General features: G+C 37.6%; 1 protein-coding gene across 6 annotated transcripts in view; it reads left to right on the top strand.

The window, feature by feature from the left end:
* The window catches only part of SULF1 (sulfatase 1), a 153,340-nt gene that overhangs the window by 40,841 nt on the left and 99,992 nt on the right, over positions 1–12,507 (top strand). For all 6 annotated transcript variants that reach the window (XM_063327023.1, XM_063327026.1, XM_063327025.1 and 3 more), the window contains 2 exons: positions 8,021–8,088; positions 10,358–10,455. The gene's annotated coding sequence lies outside the window, so the exon portion shown is untranslated. The remainder of the gene's footprint in view (positions 1–8,020; positions 8,089–10,357; positions 10,456–12,507) is intronic.

Here is a 12,507-nt window from a genome sequence, read left to right on the forward strand (position 1 = left end):
TACATTCAATTCAGTCAACCCCAAGCATTTCATTAGAACATGTCACTTCTACCAACCTCTGGTAGTATTGTAGGAAACATAATTTTTGTGCAAAATATCTGAATCACTTTTTTAGGTTGTTTGGCATATAAGAGAGGAGATTGACAGCTGACTCGTACGTTATGCAAGTGATGTGACCACCTGCACCATTCAGCCAGTTCTTGAATATTTAGAGTGGAATACATATTTCCTGAAGCTCAGTCCACAGCTGAGCTACCTTTGTCAGAGTTTCACAGTGTGAGGAAATAAAAAGAGAGAAACCTTCATGGATTTTTATAGGGTTGTGGTAAAGAGGAAAACTTGTTTCTGACACTTGTTTATAAGGCTTAGCACTGAAAATACTCAAAATAACCTAAACTTCAGTAACATTTACTTTTTAAAACCTGGTTTATGTCCTGCTATTTTTGGCCTTTTCGCTGAATTAAGTTGCTAGAAAGCATGGTCTGACTCAGTTTTTATCCACCCTTCTTCGCTATCCATCAACTTGTATCTTCTCCAAGGTAACAACTATGTGATGGCAGTCATCACCACGAACCTGTAAACGTCTCTGAAACTAACAGCATTTCTACAATGGCATTTATTGACTTTTTAAATCAGTGCAAACTCGCTTGTATAGATTCCTTAAAACTGCCTCAGCATTCCTCAAATTAATATAACACTCGACCCACACCAGGTTTGTAGCTGTGTGGTAAAGGTACTCCCATAGAACAGGTGTGTGTGACCACTCTTATCTGGAGGATATTTCTAATTTCTTTGGCAGTGCTTTTTCAACCACAAGAGTTTTGACCATATAAAGGTTGAGCACCACCTAGAACCTCCTCAAGAGAACGAGTTGTCTATTCCTGAGCAGGGTAATTTGGAGAATCAAGCTCTGAGAGGCAGAGGTTTCCCTCTTGCTAGCTAGTTAGGTCTACTCTTTGCTTATCAGGGCTATGAGTCTGAAATGCAGTCTTAGACTCCTCACTTGCAGCTTGGAGCCTCAACACGGATCTTTATTCTGCACTGATCCATGATCTCTGATGCCTCGGAGCGATTTCAGAATCACTCCTCCCAGCTGTCGCTCTGTTAATCTCCTGGAGATTAGATGTGCCATTGCAAATAAAGCTGAATGTTCTCCATAGCATCTCTTCAACTACCCCAATCCATAGGTCCGCATATTGATGTAGCCAATTTCAAATGGTAGCTAATATGCTGGGCTATAAACAAGAAGCACTGGGGAGCTCTGCCATTGGAACAGACGTCCCATTCTGCTGTCTCTGTTAGAGGGTCAGTTGCTTTGGCCAGAGATGGGGGAATCGAAAATGAGACAGCTGGAAGAACTAACTTCTTAATTTAACTGGGTACAAATTTCCAACAGAATGCATCAGGGCTTTGAGTTTTACTGGTGTCTTAATATTGTTCTGTCCTGTATACTGTGATATTAAGGGAAGACTGCTGATACCAATTTTCCCACTTTTACGCTTCAGGAAAAGTTAACAATGTACAATAGAAGAGCTGAATGAAAGAAAGCAGACCCAAGTTTTTTTAAGATCTAAAATAGCTTTTATAACTAAGAGCTTTCACAGTCCTTCATATTGCTGGAGAAACTCAAAAGATATATGTTTAAAAAAATCTCCTTGGAAGAGGAGACTTAATGTAGCTGAAGCTTAACTCTAATCTAATTTAGATTTTGTGAGTAGGACATGGAAATAAATTGTTTTAGTGAGAACTAGTTTCACCATCATGTTTTAATAAGGGAAGTGAATGTTTGTTCTCTGTGTGTGTGTGCGTGGGAGGCACAACAACAGAAGTAAATCCCTGTATCCCTAGTGTTAGAATTTTTAACTTAGTTTTTCACTCTTTTGGACTTCAGGAATTGTACGTTTTTCAGTTCATGATAAGGACTTCCATTAGCATAACAAATTGCACAGGTATGAGAGAAGCAGTGCAAACTATAGCTCCCAGCCAATCCATGAGTTCTTTTGCTTCCATCTTTAATCTAGCTATGCCAATATGGTAATATAACATTTCAACAAAAGAGGATTTTTTTTCCTGAGAAACAAAATTTACTAGCATTCTGTATTATATAATGTACTGAGGATGCAAAATGTCTCTGGTTAGACTGACAGGTCACCTTTTGACTGATAAAAATATATTCCAACTGATTACTACAGCAGTGTTACTTAAGGATAATGGAGTAATAGATACAAATTCATTCCGTAATTCCTTTAACCTCAGTAAATGTATTGCATATGTTTAGTGTCTATTGTGGTAACATAAAGCAGAAGTCTTAATTAGTCTAAACAAAACAAATATATGGAGTTTTTAAGTGTGTTTCCAATGTCAGAAAAATTTCTCATAGATTTGCCTTTTTTTTTTTCCTTCACATCTTGGATCAGACGTGAGCAAATGTGTTTGTATGTGTGTTTTCCCCAAAGCACTGAGAAGAATGTAGTGTGAGAATTATCTTTTCCATTCACAGTCATGCTGCTATTTGGTCACATTTCAATCCACTGGAAGGAAAAAAGAAGGTAGGGGGAATTGAAAGCACAACAGAACAGCTTAAATGAGTTCAAACTTCAATGGTGCTGCAACCCTTAACAGAAGGCAGATCTCAGTTGTGTTTATGGAATGGTTCCACATTTCTCAATTAAAAAAAAAAAGTAATAAAAAAATTTAAAAGCAGTGACATTAACGGGATAACATAAAGTTTTATTTCTTATAATTATTTTTCTTTCTGTCTTTTTCAAGTAAACTTGTGCATTCTCCAAATCAGAGGCATAATTTCCAGCAAGTACTCTTTCTTCCCTCCTTCCTTGCCTTCACATTTTCCACTTGCCTAAATTGCTCCTTAAATATTTAAATTAAGGTCATCTTGCTTTTTGATTCATTGGTTGTAGTGACATCGTTCTTTATGTTCAGAAGGTGATAAGGAGTAGTCAGGTTTCAAGTCACAGTGACTTTGTTATTTTAAGTGTTGAAATGTAGGAAAAGCCTGTTTTCTTAAACCCCTGAGTCATTCCTCTGTCTGAAGCAACCTTGTCTGTAGTTTGTGTTTCTTGCTAAACAAAAGGCTGTATTTGGCTGCTGAAAAAACAACTGCCAGAACAGTAAGGCAAAGGGAGATGCTGATATTTTATCAACTAAGAAAGCACACACATAATTGGGGGCTTATTAACCCTCATCAAGTCACATCTAAGAAATTTCCTGCTCCACCTCCCCCTTCATGTATTTTGAGTAACAGTTAACATTTTAAGTCTATTTTGTGTCTGCCAGAGTCTCCCAAATACCTAACCTGAGATAGACATCCTTTTAAATGCAGATATTATTTATTTTCTTCTCCCACAATTGCGTAGCAGAAACACAAAAATATCTTACACCCTGAGGTGTTATAACAGTTTGTATAGAAGTTGGTTTCGAGGAACAAGTGCCTGTCAAGTTCAGTCTATTTCAAGAAGATTCTGCCACCTTTATGATATTTCTGAGATCAGTCATATTTGCTTCCACTTTCCTCAGCGATTAATTCCATTGGAATAACGATAACGGAAATATCCCACTTCTGTTCAGTATTGGAACACTTACCAAATCAAACCCTTCGGTTAAATCAAAGTAGGAAAAATTGCAAGTTAAATGTAAAGTGACTTGTTGTGTCAGAACTTAATTAAATTTTTTCTATTATTTTACACTATTTATTATATTTTATTGACTACTACTTTGGCTTTATTGTATTTTTGCTTCACTTCACGGTCAAAATTTTAGTTTGGCTTTCTACTTCTAGTTTAGAAAGCAGAATTTGCCCATTGTTCTTTTGAAGTGTGAGAGTTGTGTCCAGTTTTGTCACTAGCTAGCTAGCTAAGCACTTGGAAGTGGACTTAAATCCTACAGCCAGTGTGTTTTTACAATGTAGCAAAATAGATTCATGCATCAGGCTAACACATTTTTCCAAACGAAGGATGAAATAGTAAGGTAGGTTTTTAGTCACATCCACCAAAATCATGATGGAAAATTAAATGGGTAGAGTCTGTTGTCTCAGGAAAAAAAGACGTATGTAGATTAAATTTATTTAATTTAAGGGGTTTGTTCATGACTGTTAAAAGCTGTATTTCTAACTTCAAATAGGTGACACCAAGAAGTTTTCTTCTGCACCGTTTCACCCAGAAGTGCGGGCAGGAGTCATTGTGTGACTGGTGCTGAATTGCCCTTTGCACGTCCATTATGTTGATGATGGAAAATCTTTAGCAAGGAATCTTTAGCAGTAAGTGATAGAAGCCCTTTAGAAGTTAGTCTACTGAGATAATCCCAGTGAGTTATGAATATCTAGGAGCATATGAGATCAGTTTGAACCATCACTGTTTTGTAAATAGAAATAGGTGGTGTGCTGATCTGCATAGGCGGATCCGCCTTTTTTTTTAAAGAATAGATGTTTGCATTGTTATGGCAATACTGATGAATGGGTGGTGAAGCCAGTAATGTTCACAAGTTGCTTGTATTCTGTGCCTTTTTACTCCTCTGTCTTCTGAATCTATTATGAGCAAGGCTAGACAGCACGGTAACAGTGCCAGGCAGCGGGAGAGCACTGTGTGTGCTGGAGCTCCCTTATGTGTCAATAATGGAGCTGCAGTTCTGAGAAATATTAGGATATATCCTTATTCAGAAATACTTCTTACAGTGTCTACTGAAGGCAATGAGAAATACAAGGCCAGAGGAGAATCGAACACTTACATAAATTGTTGTTGCTCAGAGTACTCTGCAATCATTCCTATAGATGGTCCAGCAAAAAAGTACCAGATAACTGAAATTGGATTCTCTTGTCCATTTATTGGTATTTGTGAAGTCAGCCACCAAAATGTTTTCCAGGTTATTCTGTTATCAGTGCGTTACAGCTTCAATCATCTTGCACTTGTAGCTTGTGTATAGAATATTTAAACCCTGGAAATGCAAAAGCACTTCAAGCACTCAGAAATCACTGAGTTCTCCACTGGAATAAATTGTTTCCGGATGAAATGGGAAGCTGCTGCATACGGACATTCTTTATGCCGCGCTGGTCTGAGGAAGCAATGAACATGTCTCTGGCTGAGTCTGTAGGAAGATGTGGGTCTAGTGTATTTTCCTGTTGTCTGAAAGACCTCCCTTCTGGCATGAAACTGAGTACGTAAATTCAGGACTGACTCAGAGATGGAGTGAGTCACACACAACACTCCCCGCAGTCCCTCAGGTCTTCCTTGGAGGCTTTGTGACTGTGTTTCTTTTGTGAAGTTAAGTAAGATCATTGCAGCCCCAGGACATAGTAACAGTCATATATTACCGCTTCTGGAATGATTCGGAAAACTCTTTATCACCAATATGTCCCAGGTATGGGAAAAGTCCTGCACAAAGTAAACTCTCCTATGTTTTATTGGTTATCTTTGTTATATGGGAAGGATTTCTCTCACTATCACACATACGCCTACACTCCCCAAAATTCCCAAACTACGCCATCCAGCAGTATCTAAACACCTGCTGTTCAAAGGCTGAACAGTAAATACTAATCTTGCATTGCAGCATGCTGTAAGCCTTTGCCATCGTGAGATGCTATTAAGTCTCTATCTGTACCACAGTTTGGAAATGTGTTGTGGCAAGGTTCCTGAGTAAGGCTGTATTCAGAATGTAGGTAGTAAATGGTGCACAGAAACCTGAAGAAGAAAAATGAAAGAAAGAAGAAAATTGAAAATGCTCCTGCAATTCCTTTAAATCAGCAGCACTTAAAGAAAATAACGGGTCCTTTTTCCATAGAATAAACTTAGGACATAACATCCTCTCTTAAGTCATAATGAACTCGTTTGTGCACCTACAGGAAAGTATTGTACTTTCATATGCTCATGAATGTGGAAAACAGGGATCTGGAAACTTTGACAATGGTAGCTACCATCTCCATGTGTATTTTTCTGCTCTGTAATGGACCAGTTCAACGCCCATTAAAGTTAATGGAAAGATTCCTGCTGATTCCAATGTTGTTGGACTCATTCTTCTGCAATATCATCCGATGGCTTATTTCATCACCACTCTGCCTCATCATCCAATATTTTTAGTCTTTTGTATGTGTAGACAAAGAGGTTCATAAAGCCAATGTTTCACTTCAGCTGGTGATATTAGATGATTCTTGATGTCATCTTATCACACATATTTGAAACTAGCATCTTAAGTGTGGTGGTGAACAAGAAAGAAAAGATAAAAAAAAATCACAATAAAAGAAGGAGATATTTTAAAAAGAAAAAAAAAGAGCTTTTCTTGTCCACATGCAGTCAGCATGTTGATTGTGAACAGGAATGAAGTGAGGATTGTGTTTTAAACATCTTCCCTTGGTTTCATTTGCTGATCTAGCCATTGTTTTTTTCATTAGTTTATTTTCATGTTGATAATGTTTTTCTTTATTTGCTTTGCTGTTGCATTCTTGGCCATTAGAAAACACTTTCCTTCCAAAAGTTCTTTGCCCAATTTGTTTCCCCTAACAACAACAATAATAGGGAAAAATACTCTTTTTAATAGCAATTCAACGGCCAAAATTCATCCTTTGGTACGTATGTGCAGTCACAATTTCAGTGGGATTTGCACTCATGTTACTGAAGCTAAAAATCTGGCCTTGTGCATCACAGCCCGCCCCTCCACGTTGCTGCAAAAAGTAAGGCTTCATTTATGTTTCAAAATTGAGGGAATAATATGATTAATCATCTTCTAGTGTTTGCATGCCTATCGTACTGGGGCTCCTTCACATCCTCTCGTACTGGGGCCGATGGCTAATCTTTCATTGCATCATGTGCTTGAGACTTGGTCCAGCTAACACAGTAAGTGGAAAAACTACGTCAGCTGTGACTTCTTGGCCTTTCATTATATCACAGATTTTGCTATGGGGAAAAAAAATGCTGTAACACTACTGTGCATTCAACCAGCTCTCCTGTGGGAAGAGCTCTGGTGCACTCACCCATCCCTGCCACCGGTCACCTGGGAGTTATTGCACTCAGAAGGTCAGCAGGGTGTTGCTGGCTCCTATGATGTGGTCAAAGGAGGATTTACGTGGCCATTGGGACAGATAAGTTGTGTCGAGTGTGATTGATGGTGGGACTGCTTTTTTAATTCCCAAGCTCTTGGCCCAAGCAATATGCATGCCCAAGAGTGCTGAGGGTATCCACAGAGAAAGGCAAGTCTTCATTAGTTGCCCATAACTTTACATGACATTAACGGTGAGCAGAAAGGTTCAATGGTAGCTAGTGAGAATCACAAAGAAACCGTTCAGTCTGGTTATCCTAGCTATTACAGCACTGCGAAAAAATTGGAAACCAATCAACAAAAAATACATTATTAAAAGCTGGAGAGATTAATCTCTCAAAGAAATAGAGCCAAAACCCCATATTAGGTAACACAATAATAACATTATTTTTCACGTCTCCAATTATTTCATACCTATGTATTTTTATTGTACGTTAAGAGTGTTCAATCTAGATTCTGGGCTTAAATTTTGAAAGTGAAATCCCAGAGGACCTATTGGTTTTCACAGCCACTACCAACTTGAAAACCTAACAGCACATTGGTTTGTTTTCTGATTTATTACGAAGCAGGCTTAACTGAACTTACTGGCCGGAATCTAAATAAGTCTTGCTGGATTTCTGTTTTGCACCTGCAGAAGCAGCTTTAGAGAGCTACTGCCCTCTGTAGATACTGTACACTGTCAGTACAACCTTCTCAAGAAAAGAATTAAAGAAGAAAGAAAATTGTTGATAAATTAAGGAAATTGCACTTTGCTGTTACCCTTCTCTGCTGAAATTAGAGGCAATGGTCCCAGTGAGGCTTATGGGACAGCTCAAAAACCCATTACTTACACAATATCTGTCTTATTGTGCTGGAATATTTTCCTAGAAATAGTGTATAGATAAATACAAGTGATTTGTTCAGGTTTTTTTCTTTAAAAGTATTATTAAATTTATTGCTTAGAAATTGTCATAACTTTCTATTGCTTTATTTATTACAGAAAAAAAAGACTGAACTGACGAAGAGTGGAAAAATAATGACAATATTTCTTTCCTGCATAAGAAAAAGGTAAGATTTAGAGTACTATAATATTGCAAGTACTTATTTATAGCATAATAATAACTATGAGGTGAGTTGTTAAGTTCCCAAATACTGTCAGCTTTTTATTTAAACTTATCTAGACCTTCACAGTCTTGGACGCCTAAAAGCGGGTCATTTAAAATTCACAATATTTTCTGAATAACTGAGACAATAAGTCCACTGCCAGGCACTGTATATGCCACTGTATCGACCTGTTCTGCATTAGAGAAGCAAAGATTACATTTCATTTTGTAGCAGCATATTAGGGGTGCATGTATTTCACGTTCCTTGTTTTACACTATCTCCATTTTGGGTTTGTTGAAAGGAGGGTTCATTCTTTTGTGGGTTTTTTTTTTTCTTCTCACTCCATTTCCTGGAAGCTATAAATGCCCCAGTTTTTTCTGGAATTTTTTTTTTTTTTTTGGGTCACAGGTACCCAGCTGTGCATGAAATAATGCTCCCCATATGTGTTCATTGTTCCCATTGCTGGTGCCTGTGCAAGTCACCAGAGTTTTCCTAATAAGGTTGGGCTTGACCTTTCAGAAGTTCTCAAATGAAGAATCTAACTGCGTTCATCATCCTCACAACAGACAGACTTCCTTGCCACTGCCCTTATAAAACTGCTCTAAGAAACAGTAAAGCATGATTGTTCCAAAACCAAAGTCAAACCACAGAGCTGTTCAAGAGTGCACAAGTATGAGGCAGCCAGGCATACTTCTAGAAGAGTGGTGCACCGGATGGAGGGAAATCCCGAAGAAGTGGAGCAGATGATAGACTGACAGAGAAAGAGAGTTCACAACAGAGGAAACTAAAGCCTAGAGAGAGGCCTTTTCGACTGATGGGCTGGCTTAGGCAGGAAAACCCCGTCTCGTGGTCTCAGTGCCCCCATGTCAAGGCAAGGGTTTCATGATGTATGTGCTGACTGCTGGGGTGGTGGCCCCCAGTTCTGCTCCTTTCTGCCTGCTCAGACAACACTGGCAGCAGTGTGACAACACAGGGAGCCAGGTGACAGAGCTGACCCATCTGAAAACTAATCTGCTTGTCAGTTTGCTGGTATGCTTTTGGCTAGCAGGATTAATACTTGGTCAGATTAGTTCTTTCACCTGGCTCCCTTCAACCCCAAGAGCGTGCGTGCTGGCACACGCCAGAGAGATGTGCTGCCAGGATGGGAGGGGAAGGTGGTGTCTCTTCTGTCAGAAGCTTGTGACTAGTGGAAGATAAGGGAATGTGAAGCTACTGCTCATGCCACCAAAATATTTCCTGTGATCATGAAAATAAATGAAGCAGAGCTCTTCCGTCAGTGAAACTTTCTCCTGACTGGAGTCACCTATGAGATCCTGCATCTTTGTAGTTGCTCAGGTCAGAAGAGGAGAAAATAGATATGACCGATCGGTCCTTGTCAAAGGAAGATGATGAGTGAGGAATTTAGATGAATATAGTAGATACTGGTAGTTACGTTTCAGCTACCTAAAGACAAAATGGACTCATTTGTGCTAATTTATGCATGATTTCAATATTACCTTATTTTAGAAAAGAGTAAATAAAAGAATGAACAATTATGAAAGCCAGGACAAGTGAAAATTGAGCCAAAACTGAAAATTCTATTAAAATTTTGCAAATATTCTCAGCAAATATCCTGCCAAGTTGCAGAACTTAGTGATGGACATCTAGCTATTTGAACCATCCAGTACAATCTGAGGCTGGAGACGTAAAACTTTTGTTAGCTTAACCTGAAGTACTTTTGTACGCTTAACCTGAAGAGGTACAATTCTTTCAAATTTGATAGAGCTCTCCTACAGGGAATACACAAGGAAAGCACTTTCATTTGATTTTGACAGCTAAATAAAGTATAGCTTATAATTTCGGTCCAGTTATTTTACAATAGTAGAAATGAATAAATGATTTTTTTTTTTTTTTTTTTTTTTTTTTGCTCAAGTAGAAGAACATCCACTATAAGTTTTTTTGGCTGTATTAAGGCACAGAAAAGGCAGGTACACATTGATAGGTACTTCAATAATGAACAATATGCTGTCTAATGTTTCAATTATTTTTACTATGGCAGCTTGCTGACTCGTAAGCAAGGTAATTAGACACGGATAAACTTGGATCTGCAGGGTGATTCAGCAAACTAAATAGGAATGAATAAGTTTAGTTTTGCAAACAAATTCTAAATCCAGTATGAACACAGCTTGTGTTACAACTAAAATGTATGATTCCTAGCAGCTATAAGAATTAATGTGTTTTCCCCTTTTTGCAGGTTTTGCCTATAATAAATTCACTGAGCAAGACGTACAGACTTCTGTGCAATGCTATGAAAATTAACCAAGGCACATTAACTGCAGGAAATCTTCAAAGGTACAAAAATAAAATGCTTATTCAGTAATTAATTAAATCAAACAAGCCATCAGCATGTGCTACATAGCCTAAGTATTATGTCAGGTCAATAATTAAGCTGTAGTAAATCTTCTGGAGGTTCTATCCTGCCAAACTTTAAAGGCTCAAGACTAACCCAAGGACCCTTAAGATTTTAGTGAGCCAGTAAATGATTACACAGATAGCTTCTCAATCCAAAGCTTGCTACTATTAACTTTCTATTTTTTAAGACATCCAGAAATTGTATGTTTTGTGGTAGTTGAATAATATCCTGTGAACAGAATGTATGCCTTTCTTGAGCCTATGGAAAGGAATGTTTTATAGGCTTGAGTTATGTCAAGATAAAAGTGCACTTTTCTTGCAGAGAACGACATACATTAAGCAAAAAGTAATGGTTTGGAATTTTCCCTTGTTTATATGAACATGACGATTGCGAAAACTTGAAGCTAATCTCACTGTATGCAGCTGGTCACGGTAAAGAAAAGCACTATGCAAGCTGTCTTATGCGTCTCTGCCAAAGCAATTCCAAAAGATCTGCGCTAGTTATGTGCTTTGAAAGCCTGGCTGACTTTTAGGTGGAATTAGGAGGTCACAGCAAGTTGTGTGGTGACCTTGTGATGCGGGAATTATGGCACCAGGGTGAATATCAAATCATACATCTCAACTTAACAAATAAAAATATAAAGCCACATGGAAGCTTGAAATGCTCTGAGATTCAATTTTCCCTCATCTGTATTATTTTCTGTCACCTCATTTACATAAAATATTTCTGGTTAAACAATTTGCAAATGCATTTGATTTAATAGCAGGTATATGTGTGACAGAGGTAAATTTGGATTTAAAATTAAGGCATGACTAGCAATGAAAGACAGCTGGTGCACATCAAGTTTATTTCACGTGCGAGTCTTTGCATGGAATTTTGTTTGGAACCAGTTACCATTTTGACAAGTTAGCTCATAGTTTATTTTAATTACAGAATATTTAAATTACCAGATCTTCAGATAACATTTCATAACAATTAGAATGAATATAAGATTATCCAATCTGCTTTATTTTCCCTCCAGATGTGTTGCTGTATGTTGGTCTCATATAAAGCCCATATTGTTTGCTTACATACAGTATATGAGGATATCCAGGCTGTCCTATACCATCGATCTGGTCATTATCTCCAGTTCTATCTTAATGTTCTCTCCCAGCTTTATCTAAATTTTTCGTAGGTTTATCTGTCGGTTTATCTGTATTTTTTCTAGGTTGCTCTTAAAGACCTTAACTAGAGTAGGGCTAAGAAAACACATGCCTTAGATTTCCATAGAAGTGGAAGTTATGAAATAACACGGTTTAGATGAGTGATCTTGCTTTTGTTGAAGAGAATGAATTGGATTATTATTTGCAGTGCCTTCCAGTTCTATTGAATGAAATGACAAGTGATCATTTTGGTGATGTTCCCAGTCTACCAAAGGGAGGAAGCACAAATAATCTTATGAAGAACTGTTTATTGGAAGATTTCCAAGCAATTTTTGCAGATCCAAAGGTTATTTTTTTTAAAAAAAAAAAAAAGCCCAACTTTGATATTGTTTATCTAACCTGAAACTTTAGAGGTTCACTCTTCATTGACTACATCATGTGCTGTTGTAGAGAGATTTCTCAAGAGAAATTTATAAACATACTTAGGTTGTGGTGTCACATACAATGAAACTATAACTGTGAAGTATGCATAAATTTAATTAATATTTTTCAGTATTAGGAATTCCTTCAGAATATTTATTATGAAATAAATGTTATCACTTGCACCATGGATAAAATGGTCGAAAAGTTCCAAGGAAAAATGAAAAGGCAGCTTTTTGACCTGAAGCTTAAAAATCATGTCTCTTATGTATATAATCTATTAATGACACTCTCAGTGCAAAGACTTTCCTGGCACATTATCCGCTGACATTCCAACAGCCAATTTCAGTTAATTAAGTCGAATACAACTTAACCCTTGGGGTCAGATTTTTTTAGAAATGTCGTTTCATTACTGCACGCCCACGTAAC

Source organism: Chroicocephalus ridibundus, chromosome 2 (genome assembly GCF_963924245.1).
Source record: "Chroicocephalus ridibundus chromosome 2, bChrRid1.1, whole genome shotgun sequence".
NCBI lineage: Eukaryota > Metazoa > Chordata > Aves > Charadriiformes > Laridae > Chroicocephalus > Chroicocephalus ridibundus.